The 11,331-nt window shown below is 41.7% G+C and overlaps 1 non-coding gene across 1 annotated transcript; it reads right to left on the reverse strand.

Annotated features, from left to right (window-relative positions):
- Positions 1 to 3,345: 3,345 nt before the first annotated feature.
- Positions 3,346 to 3,453, reverse strand: LOC132649397 (U6 spliceosomal RNA). The gene has a single exon (XR_009587833.1). It is a non-coding gene; the product is annotated as a U6 spliceosomal RNA (small nuclear RNA).
- Positions 3,454 to 11,331: the final 7,878 nt, after the last annotated feature.

Here is an 11,331-nt window from a genome sequence, read left to right on the forward strand (position 1 = left end):
TCCATTGTTTGTCTGTGTACCCAGTAGTGCTCTTCCATTTGGTTACTTCACTGTATAATAGTGAAGTGGCATTGAGCTGTAGATCGTTTCCAGGACTTTGGATTAAAACAAAGATATACGAAGAGGGTACACGGGCATGTGTCCTCTAATTTCATAACTGTTACAGGATTGTCCTTCATGTGAGAAAACCATGTGCTCCCTAGATGGAGTGTGAAGGTTTATGAATACAGCCGACCCAACTCCACCCCCGTTATCAAATTGCCTCAGCCTCTTTCTTATTTTATACCCTTTCTCTTAACTCTCACATTCTTGCAGCTTCTTCTGTACACAATAAGCAATTCTTCCTTATCGTTTTCTTCTTTCTCCATCTTCTCCTTCTCCTCCTTCTCTTTCTTTTTCTTGTATTTAGCATGGAACCCAGAGTATTTCGCATACTAGACAAGTGTTCTGCCTCCAGACCGCATCTCTAGCCCACAGATAATCTAACAACAAATCAAATTCTCTGTTTCTTTACTCTCTGCTTCAAAATACTTCAGCTACTTTCTAATTTTACTTATAATAGTTCCAGATGTCATATGAAATCTGGTCAGGTTCCTGCCAACATCTCTGACCCCATCTAATTCCTCATGACACAAATATTTATGGAATGAATCAATAACATTTTTTTTTCTAGGACTGGAGAGATGGCTCAGGGGTTAAAAACACAAACTGTTTTTAAAGAGGATGTGAGTTCAGTTCCCAGCACCCACATAGGGCAACTTCAGGCTGTGTGTAAATGCCTGACTCGGGGGCTCCAAAGCCCCCTGCTGGCCTCTCTGAGCACTGCATCCACATGGAGCCTCCCCACATTCAGGCACACCACACAAGCATCATTTAAAATAAAAGGCAATAAACATTTTTCTTACATTTTATAACTTATGGAAACTTCACAAAACTATTGTGCTCGAACATAACGTGAATTCCAGGTAGTCATCTGGATGGCAACTGATTGGCAAATGCCATTGGGAACACATCTACTATCAGTCATTGGCTCTGTTTTATCAAAAATGTCGAGTTAAACTTCACCCCCACAGCACCTCAGAGGCAATTGGTCAAAGCCGCACTCCTTCACCTTTTGGTTGTCTGACAGTTAATGAGACAAAGATCAAGCAGAGACGTCTATACCCAAACTGTACTGTGTGGAGGATGAGCCGTGGCTAGTCGCCTGATGGCGGATTCAGCTGCCGGCTGACTGCTCAACCAAGGACTTTTAAAGTTTCACAATAAGGAAGTTTTCAAAGAATTTGCATCTATTATTATTATTTTTCTAAGCTTACTATCCCTTAGATTTACTGACACCATGCAAACAAAAGACAGCGAGTACTCAGGTCACCAGAAAGGGCAGTTTCAGTACTTCCTTGAGTAGTTGACAGTTCGTGGGTCTGGACGGAAGGCGGTGTACTAGTACCCTGCCTTCACCCCCGAGATGCCCATGCTGCTATACTTGGATAAATGATAATGAAGCAAAAGTACACTACAGGTAAAACCCACAATTCTACCTGAGCCATCCAATGAAAGCACTCCAGATTGCTAGTCAAATGTGTATTTAGAGAAGTAAATAAGTCCAGGTAAAAATATATAATTACTTTGAAAAAGACTGTTTTTCAAGATTGTGATTCCCTTAACTAGCCCCTTTTATAACCCCAGTATCTATTTACAGCAGTTAGGCCCTTTAGGCGTTCTTGCTGCAGGGAGTAGGCTCTCCAAGTCATGCTTCAAGACTAGGCTGGGCTCTTCCTGACGTAGGCCATGGGCATGTTTTATGACCCAGTACAAGGGATGGGCCACAGTGTCCTTTATTCCCATTGTGTTTGTGAAACTGGCCCCTGTATCCTGAAAGTTCATTCTCAATTCACTCTCGAAGGCAAAGGAAAAAAAGTCATTTTCCAGACATTTTTAATTTAGCCTGAAAGTAAACCCAGGGGCTTAAAATGCTTAACTATTTGAATGTAATTAGAAAATATCATTTAACTCCTTACCTTCAAAATAAACTTGAACGATTCAGTGTGCAGAATGAGCAAGCACATGCAGACTAACAGGACTCATTGGCGTTAGTGGGCTTTGATCCATCAGCTGGGAATTGCATGGGCTTCACACACTTTAACTAGCCCAGGAAATACAGAGGAGCCAATGGTACTAAGACTACATCCAAAGGAAAACTGTTGTCACACTCTGGTTCATGGGCACACTTAGCATGGCCTATTTTCTATTGAAAATATTCTGCCGTGGGGGCTGGAGGGGTGGCTCAGTGGTTAAGACTGTCTTGCTATTGTAGATGACCCGAGTTCAACTCCAGCCCCCAAATCAGGTGGCTCACAACCATCTGTTACTCCAGTTCCAGATAATCCAACACCCTCTGTGGCCTCCAAAGCACCGGATACCAGATCATCCCTCTCTCTCTCTCTCTCTCTCTCTCTCTCACACACACACACACACACACACACACACACTACACTTGCATGCAAATATACACACATAAAAATAAGTCTTTTTCAAAAATCTCAAATTGAAAACAAACAAAAATCAAACAAAATGTCTATAATCTAGTGCTAACTTTTCAAGAGAGAAAGACTTGCAAAGAGACAATGCACCCCAGTTCACGAGAGACTTGAGTACATTCTAGCAGCTTTGTTTGGTGGCTGTGTGCAGGTGTTTGGTTGCAGGTGAGTACAGGTACTCACAGGCACGAGCCAGCATGCACCACTTCACTGCACTGCACCCCAAACACTTCCTGAGAAAGGAAGAGACTGCTCAAGTCTCTTCCCTTCTCATACCGGGATAATATGTTCCAATTTTATTTTTATTTTATTTTTTTTTTTTTTGCTCAAAGAATATAGCAGCTTGGATATACAAAGGAAACTGTCAGTGAATTTTTATGCTGCAATTACTTTTCCAACATCCACTCTATGTGATATCTAATATTATGTAAAGGTTAATACAGCAATAAATACAGATGACTGAATTACATACACAAAGATTAGCACTTTCTTTCTTCCTTTATTCTAATTTAGTGAATTAAAGAAACCAGGAATAAACAATGGGTACCCAATTATGTTCTGTTCCAATTGTTTTTACCCAACCACTATTTTATTCTTATTCACTTTGAATTAACAGCAATTCATTTTCTTTTTATTTTATTAAATGTATTTATTTACTCATTTTATGTCCCAAAGGCAGCCCCCTCCCTCTTTTCCTCCTCTTGCCACCCTCCTTTATTCTTCTGAAAAGTGGAACCTCCCCCCAACCCCACCCCGGCTGCACCAACCCCAGCACATCCAGTCACATCAGGCCTAAGTGCATCCAGACAAGGCAGCCCTATGCTTCACAAATTTGAGTGTGATCCCTGCACGGGGGCCATGCTAATCTTCTCTGTGTTGCTCTAATTTTTAGTGTATGTGCTGCCACAGGGAGCACATCAATTCATTTTTGAAACAGCGCTTACACTTTAAAGTGTCTTCAGCACAAATTGCTGTTGGTTGCATAAAGAACTTTTTAATACGGTACAGTCATCCCGTAGTTCCCATAGGAGATGGGTTTCAGGGCTCTGGGGACTAACAAAATCCACAAATGGGGTGGGAAGATGACTCAGTGGGTTAAGGGTTTGCTGTTCCAGGATGAGGAACTGCTTTCAAATCCCAGCACATGTAAAAGCAAGGTGTGACAATGAGCCTCACACATACATGTAAGCTCAACCCTACATGAGCCTGAACAAACAAAAATAAAATTTTAAAATCCACAGATGCTCAGGTCATTCTAGTAAATATATATCATATATTTAATATATATATAAAAGCATTTCTAGGTCACTTACAACGCCTAACATAATATAAATTTTACGTAACCAATTGCTAGTCTGAATTGTGACAAGAAAATGGATATTAATTTGTCTGAAACACAATTTTTAGATCTACTTTGTGTGTATGAACACTTCGAATGTATTTTTGTATACCAAGCGTGTGCCAGTGCCAACAGCGTGTGGGATCCCCTGAACTGGGAGACAGGGATGTTATGAACCACTAGGAGGGAGCTAAGGATTCATATCTGGGTCCTCCAAGAGAGCAATGATTATTCTTAACCACTGAGCTCCTCTCCAGCCCCCACAGTTTTGTGTGTTTGTTTGTTAGCTGGTTGGCTGGTTTTAGCACTTTTAATTCATAATTAGTTGAATATATAGATATGAAACCTGCCAACATAACTATATTTCAAATCAAAAGAAAATAATCCCAGCCTGAAAGGGGAAAATATGCTCTTGCAATATTTTTATTAGAAGAATGTATTTTATTGTGTTTTTATTAGAAGAATGTATAAATGTATTTTATTTGACAAAAACCCATTTTCATGCAGCAATACACGCTCACTTGCTTCTAGATTCTGGGTAGATGAATCCAGAGAGCTGGGGACCCTCTACCCAGAACTTACTAATTACCAGTGTGCTGTTTGGACTCACGAGGCCACTCGGATGTCAGTCTAAGTGGAGCCCAGATGTGGCAGAAGGAGCCTGTGAACTCCCGGGAGCCTCCACATCTCCACCCCAGAGATTGCTGTGTCAAGTCTCACCAGGGAGGAAACCAGGACTTCACTGGAATGAGACCAGGCTACATCTGGCCAGGACCGCTACTAAACAAGGACCAACCGCCGCGGGCAAGTATGTGAACTGCATTAATCACTGTTCTGGACGAGTATGAATTTGGACTGTTGATTTGTAAATAATAGAAACCAATAGAGGAAGGCAGCTGGGCCCTAGAAAGAGGCCACCACCAAGAAGCGAAACTCTCAGGATTTTCTCTCCCTCTATCATCTCTTGGCACATTTACTTTATCATTCTGAGAAGCAGCTACAGTTTCTGCTCTTTGTGGAATAAATTACATATGTGATCTTTCAACTTTAGATGTTAGCACTGCTGGCCCCAAACGCACCATTATTCCAAAAGAAAAACACTGATCCTGCATAGGTTGAATGTGTACCCAGGTGCATGGAGCCATCTGTATCAAGTTTATGACTTCCCCTTGATGGATCCCCATGGGCAAAAGCAGTGAGAAGTTTCCACAGAAACAGTGTCAGAATTAAGAAACCCCCAGAACAGCGGTTCTCAACCTTCCTAATGCTGTGACCCTTTAAAATAGTTCCTCATGTTGTGAGCCCCAACCATAAAATGATTTTCATTGCTACTTTATAACTGTAATTTTGCTACTGTTATGAACTGTAATATAAATATTTTTGGAACTAGAAGTTTGTCAAAACGACTGTGACTCACTGTCAGAGAACTGTGCTTCAGACCAATTTAAATGATGATGAAATCAAAGCTCAGGAGATCTTGGTTGATGCCAAGTAACAAGGTCGTGGCCACCCAGTACTGATCTTGAGTTCCAGGCTCTTTGCTCTTAGCAGAGCTGGCACGTCCAACTTGACTGTTACAGTCTGAATGCACACTGTCCCCCACAGGCCCCTGGGAGCTCGTGGTCCCCAGATGGAGGCACTGTTTGGAGATGGGACTTATAGCAGGTGGAACAGGTAGCTGACTAGTGGCCCTGGTTCTGACCCCAGCTGTTTTGGACTATCTCATGATGTAACTAACTGCCTCATAATCTCAGCTCCTTCTGCTGCAAGCCTTCCCACCATCATGCCTTCCCCACCTCCATGGATCTGCTCACTAAAGCCACCAGGGAAAATACATCCTTCCTTCTTTACATTACTTCTTTCAAGAACTCCATCAAGCTGTGAAAGAAGTAATACACTCAAGTCAAAAAAGGAGGTCCTTAGCAATAAAAAATAAATTGATTAAAAAAAGAGGTCCTTCTCCTTCTGTTTACTGGTATATTTAATCCTACAGAAAAGGCTCAAAGTTATATCTCAAGCCAAACATACACCCAGAAAAGTCACTCCGCTGTTGTGAAATCAAGCTCTACAGTAAGTTATCATCTTTAGCACTTCTAATTCATAACCCTCTTCATGCTATGACCCCCATTCCATAGGGAACAGCTTCCTGAGGGTTGAAATTTCCCAACTGCTAGCCCTCAGGTAATTAATGAGTCAACTGTCACTAGAAAAACATAATGACTTCTGCAAGAAAAGAACAATCTACTGTTACACTCTAGTTCTTTTCCTCCATCTCCCCTTATGCTTCAGGTACTTCCATATTTGAGCCAACTTGTGATCTGTACAGCAGACACCTGAATTTCACTGTGCTTAAATGCAGACAGATCATAAAGTACCTCTTGCTCTCCCTCCACCAAACACAAATGTCTCAGTTATGCTATTTAAAGTATTGCACACTTTTATAAGAATTAAGGTCTTTTTCATTGTATCTCAGCATTAAAAAGAACACTGAACTAAAATTTGGGACAAGGAGCTTGCAAGAATCTGTCATGTATTTTTACGCTGTAATTGTTACATTATTAGGTTGTGCGTGTTCACATTTTTTAGTGTCAAACAGCTCAACACAGCTTAAAACTAAAAACAGCACTTCCTACCATAGCCTTCCCATGCCACAGACATAAGTCCACTCCCGTATTTTTTTACTGTGGTATTTGTTTACACATTTCAAATAACGTGCTTACCTATTGTTATGTTATACTTATGTGAGTTGATATTTAGTGTGTTATGAATAAAAATGCAATTTGGTGAAAACATGTAATGTTACAGCATTTAATTATTTTATTATATATTAATGAATTTAACAATTTAATAATATATTATTTGATATATAACATACAATAAATATTAAAACATGAGTTTTGTTTTTAGACATGACAAGATATTTTATTTAAGTATTTATTGGTGTGTGTCTACATGTGTGTGGATGTAGGATCACTGTGCCAGGTGAGGGAGCAAAGATATTTGTATCAGTGCATGCCCTGCAGGTGTCTCTGGATAGAGATCCCGGCTATGTGCTATAAACACCCAAGTTCTCCCTTACCAGAAAAGCGCATAATTAACTTAAGCAGTCTAAAGTCCCTGACTTTTTTTTTAACGTGCTTTAACTACAGAGAGTCTGCTGTTAATGACTAAGAATACTGAATGGAGAAAGAGAGAAAGAGAAAGAGAGAGAGAAAGAGAAAGAAAAAAGGAAGGAAGGAAGGAAGGAAAGAAAGAAAGAAGGAAAAAGGGAAGGAAGGAAGACATGACTGCTTCTAGGTATATTGGAGGGGAAAGTAGCTAAAAGGAAGGTCATAGCCAGAGGCAAAGACACCTGGGAGAGTCCAGAGTGGACACAACCACATGAGGAGAGCCGGAAGGAGAAGGGAGAAGGAAGAAAGGGAAACCAAGTGCAGCAGTCAAGAGCGCAAAAGGTTAAAAGAATGTTTGGAGGTTAGGGACACAGGTAACCAAAATGGAAGAGCCTCTGGGGGACGCGCAGCCCAACCCCTGAGCTGGAGACTTGGGGTGTGTGGGGGGGACTGAGGGATGCTGGGACAACCTGGCAGCCACTTGGATATTTTACAGAGGCACCTCAGCCATTTCTCAGAGTTTGAAACTCAGCATATACTAAGTGGGATAGCTGGACATGGAATTAACAGTTGGAGCTAATTGTTCTGCCTCAAAATTTGCAAGACAGTGTTCAGCGATCTTTTAGTTGTTTCTGTCTTGTATTAGCAAAGATCTCTATTACCGTAGCAAAGCACCTGAGAGAATCAACTTAAAAAGAGGAAAGCTTTATTTCAGAGGACACAGGCTTGCAGGTTTCAGTTCACAGTCAATTGGCCTTGTTGTTTTTGGACTTGTTTGTGGCAAGCCAAATCTTATGATTGGGAATGAAAGAGAAAGAGGAAATGAACAAGGCCCATGGCCCATAATTCTAAGAGCACCCCCTCCCAAAAGATGAGAAAACCTCTCACTAAGCCCATCTCTTATTAGTATCCACCATCTCTCAACAGTATCAAGCCAGGGATGTTCAAAATGCAAACAACAGCAACTGTGATGTCATGTTTTGCCCTAAGACTGTGAGTATAGCTTATTTTTCCTCTGGGGGCTTTGAGAATATTCTCTTTTTGAAACTCCTAATTAGGGGGCTAGAGAAATGACTCCACAAGTAAACTGCTCGTTACACAGACCCTGAGCACCCATGGGAAAGCTAGGTAGGTATGGGCATCTTGATCATTGCACCGTCCTCCTCTCATCCAGGTCCCTCTTTTCTTTTCCCCCTCCTCCTCTTTAGTCCTCAGAATGGGGGAGTCCTCCTCCCCTATCAGCTGACACCAGGTTATCATTTCTCATCAGGACTGCCTGTATCCTCTTCCTCTGCAGCCGGGCAAGGCTGCCCTACCAGGGGGAAGTGGTCAAAGAGCAGGTAACAGAGTCCATGTCAGAGACAACCCCTGCTCCTCTTACCAGGAATCCCACATGAAAACTGATCTACCTATGTGCTACATCTGAGCAGAGGGCCAAGGTTCTCTCCTAGCATGGTCCTTGGTTGGTGCATCAGTCTCTACAAGGTCCTCTGAGCCCAGATTTTTTGCCTTTGTTGGTCTTCTTTTGGAGCTCCTGTCCCCTCTGGATCCTTCTCTCCCCCAACTCTTCCATAAGACTCCCGGTGCTTGGGCCAAAATTTGGTTGTGAGCCTCAGCATCTGTTTTCATCCCCTTGTAGGTGGAGTCTTTCAGATGACAGAAATATCGGTAGGATTAACATAGTACAAATGACCATTCTACCAAAAGCAATCTACAGATTCAATGCAATTCCCATCAAAATACCAACACAATTCTTCACAGACCTTGAAAGAACAATCCTCAACTTCATATTGAAAAACAAAAAAACTCAGACTTCCTAAAACAATCCTATACAATAAAAGATCTTCTGGAGATATCTCCATCCCTTATCTCAAGCTGTACTATAGAGCAACAGTAGTAAAAACTGCATGGTACTGGCATAGAAATAGATTGGTGGATCAATGGAATAGAATTGAAGGCCCCAAAATAAACCCATACACCTACACACACTTGATTTTTGACAAAGATGCCAAAACCATACAATGGAAAAAAGACAGCATCTTCAACAAATGGTGCTGGTCTAACTGATGTCTACATGTAGAAAAATGCAAATAGATCCATACTTCTCACCCTGCACAAAACTAAAGTCCAAGTGGATCAAAGATCTCAATATAAAACCAGACACACTAAACCGCTTAGAAGAAAAAGTGGGGAAGAGCCTTGAACTCATTGGCACAGGAGACAACTTCCGGAACAGAACACCAACAGCACAGGCTCTAAGAACAACAATCAATAAATGGGATCTCATGAAACTGAAAAGCTTCTGTAAAATAAAGGACACTATTAACAGAACAAAATGATAGCCTGGGAAAAGATCTTTACCAACCATACATTCGACAGAGACCTAATATCCAAAATACATTTTAAAAAACGGGGTATAGAGCTAAACAGAGAATTCTCAACAGAGAAATATGAAATGGCTGAGAAGCACTTAAATGCTCAACATCATTAGTCATCAGGGAAATGCAAATCAAAATGACTCTGAGATTCTATCTTATACCTAACAGAATGGTTAAGATAAAAAACTCGAGACAGCCCATACTTGCAAGGTTGTGGAGCAAAGGGAACCCTCCTCCAGTGCTGGTGGGAGTGTGAACTTGTACAACCACATTGGAAATCAATCTGGTGCTTTCTCAGAAAATTGGGAACAGCTCTACCTCAAGGCCCAGCTATGGCACTCCTGGGCATATACCAAAAGATGCTCTACCAATCAAGGACAAGTTCTTGACTGAGACGTTTTAGCCAGCAAGCATAAGTAAGAACAAACAGCAAGATGAAAGCTCAATGATAGACCCTGTCTGGAGAGAGTGGTAGAATTTGGCATTCCCCTTCAGCTTCCACTTGTGTTCACATGCACAGAAAAAAACAAAGCTAATTTCTATGGCTTTCACAGATTGCAAGGTGCTTCACTGCAGGGATACCATTCCCATCTGAATCCACAGATGTAAATTCTAATGGCTGTCCAGGATGGTGCTGTGGATGCTGAGGGACCTTGCAGTCTGGAAACTGTCACAGAGTTCTAGGGTATCTTTTCCCTAATCTTTCCTATGAAGCAATGCCGTGTTCTATTTCAGGAGCACAGCAGATATTGGACTTCCTAGATTAATCTTTTCACCCTCTTTTTTATATTTCATGCCTCCTTGTTCTACTTTTTACCATTCAAATTTCTACTGAATATTTTACTTCAGCTATGCTATTTTTAACTTAAGAGAATAGATTTAAAAATAGCATCTGCTCCCTAGGGTCCAAGACCTCCCTGCAGATGTCATTTGTGGGTTGATTTCTGTCTTATTTCTTCTTTGGGATTTTGTTCTCAATCACTATGTTCTTTTCTGTTGCCTTTCTATTTCCCTTCCACTTGAGGTTTCCTTTTTGGTTGTTTTGCAGGTTTGTTTTAGAGATGCTGTAACTGCCTCCTGAAAGCTGGTCCTGGGAGGGGGAGGTGGGAGTGCAGAGCCTGCATGTAGTTGGGGAGTGTCTCAAGCCTAGTGGCTTTTACTGAGGACCCCAACTCAGTGTCTCTTTTAACCCAGACCAATAAAAGGAACCTGCCTCTGGTCAGGATAAAAGCCTGGCAGTCAGAATACTCAAAGCTAGGTAGGGACAAAGCTGAGGCCTCACCTTTTAAGATCTAAAATTTCGGCTAGATGCCGTATTTCAGTATAGTGGGCCTTTCTTGGTTCTCTGCCCAGTGTCCACAAGATTAGAATTCCTACGGTTCCCCCAGAATAGGGAAGCTATTGTCAACTAGACATCAGTATCCATGAAAAGGATTCAGGTGTCCAACCCTGTCTCCAAATGCAGAGCCCAACTCTGTTTGTGCTGTTACCATCAGAGGTCACCAGGGGCCTCCAATTCTATCCGCTGTTCAGGATTCTGCAGAATGAGGCTGTGCCCAGACACCCTCCCCACAAGCCCTGCACCAAGTTGGATAAAGTCTTCATCTATCTGATTAGCTAAATCATTCACTAGCCCTCTTTGAGAACAACTGACTATTCTCTTCTCCATTGTCTCTGTCCTCAAGGGATTACATCTTTCCATCATTTAATGGAAAAATATTTTGGGGAAAAGAGGTAAAAGCTTGCTGGAAAATGCCGTTTTTGAAACCTAATATTTCAGGAGCGCAGCCTGCAGTTTGCCTTGTCCATAGCAGAGTTGCAAGCTACAGAAAGGATGCAGCAAAACCTTCTTCACTAGCAAATCTGAGGTTAAAGGCCAGGCATGTGGCACATGTCTTTAATTTCAGAACTCGGGAGGCAATGGAACACACATCTGTGTGAGCAAAAGGACAGCCTAGCCTACATAG

The sequence above is a fragment of the Meriones unguiculatus genome, chromosome 19 (assembly GCF_030254825.1).
Source record: "Meriones unguiculatus strain TT.TT164.6M chromosome 19, Bangor_MerUng_6.1, whole genome shotgun sequence".
Lineage (NCBI taxonomy): Eukaryota > Metazoa > Chordata > Mammalia > Rodentia > Muridae > Meriones > Meriones unguiculatus.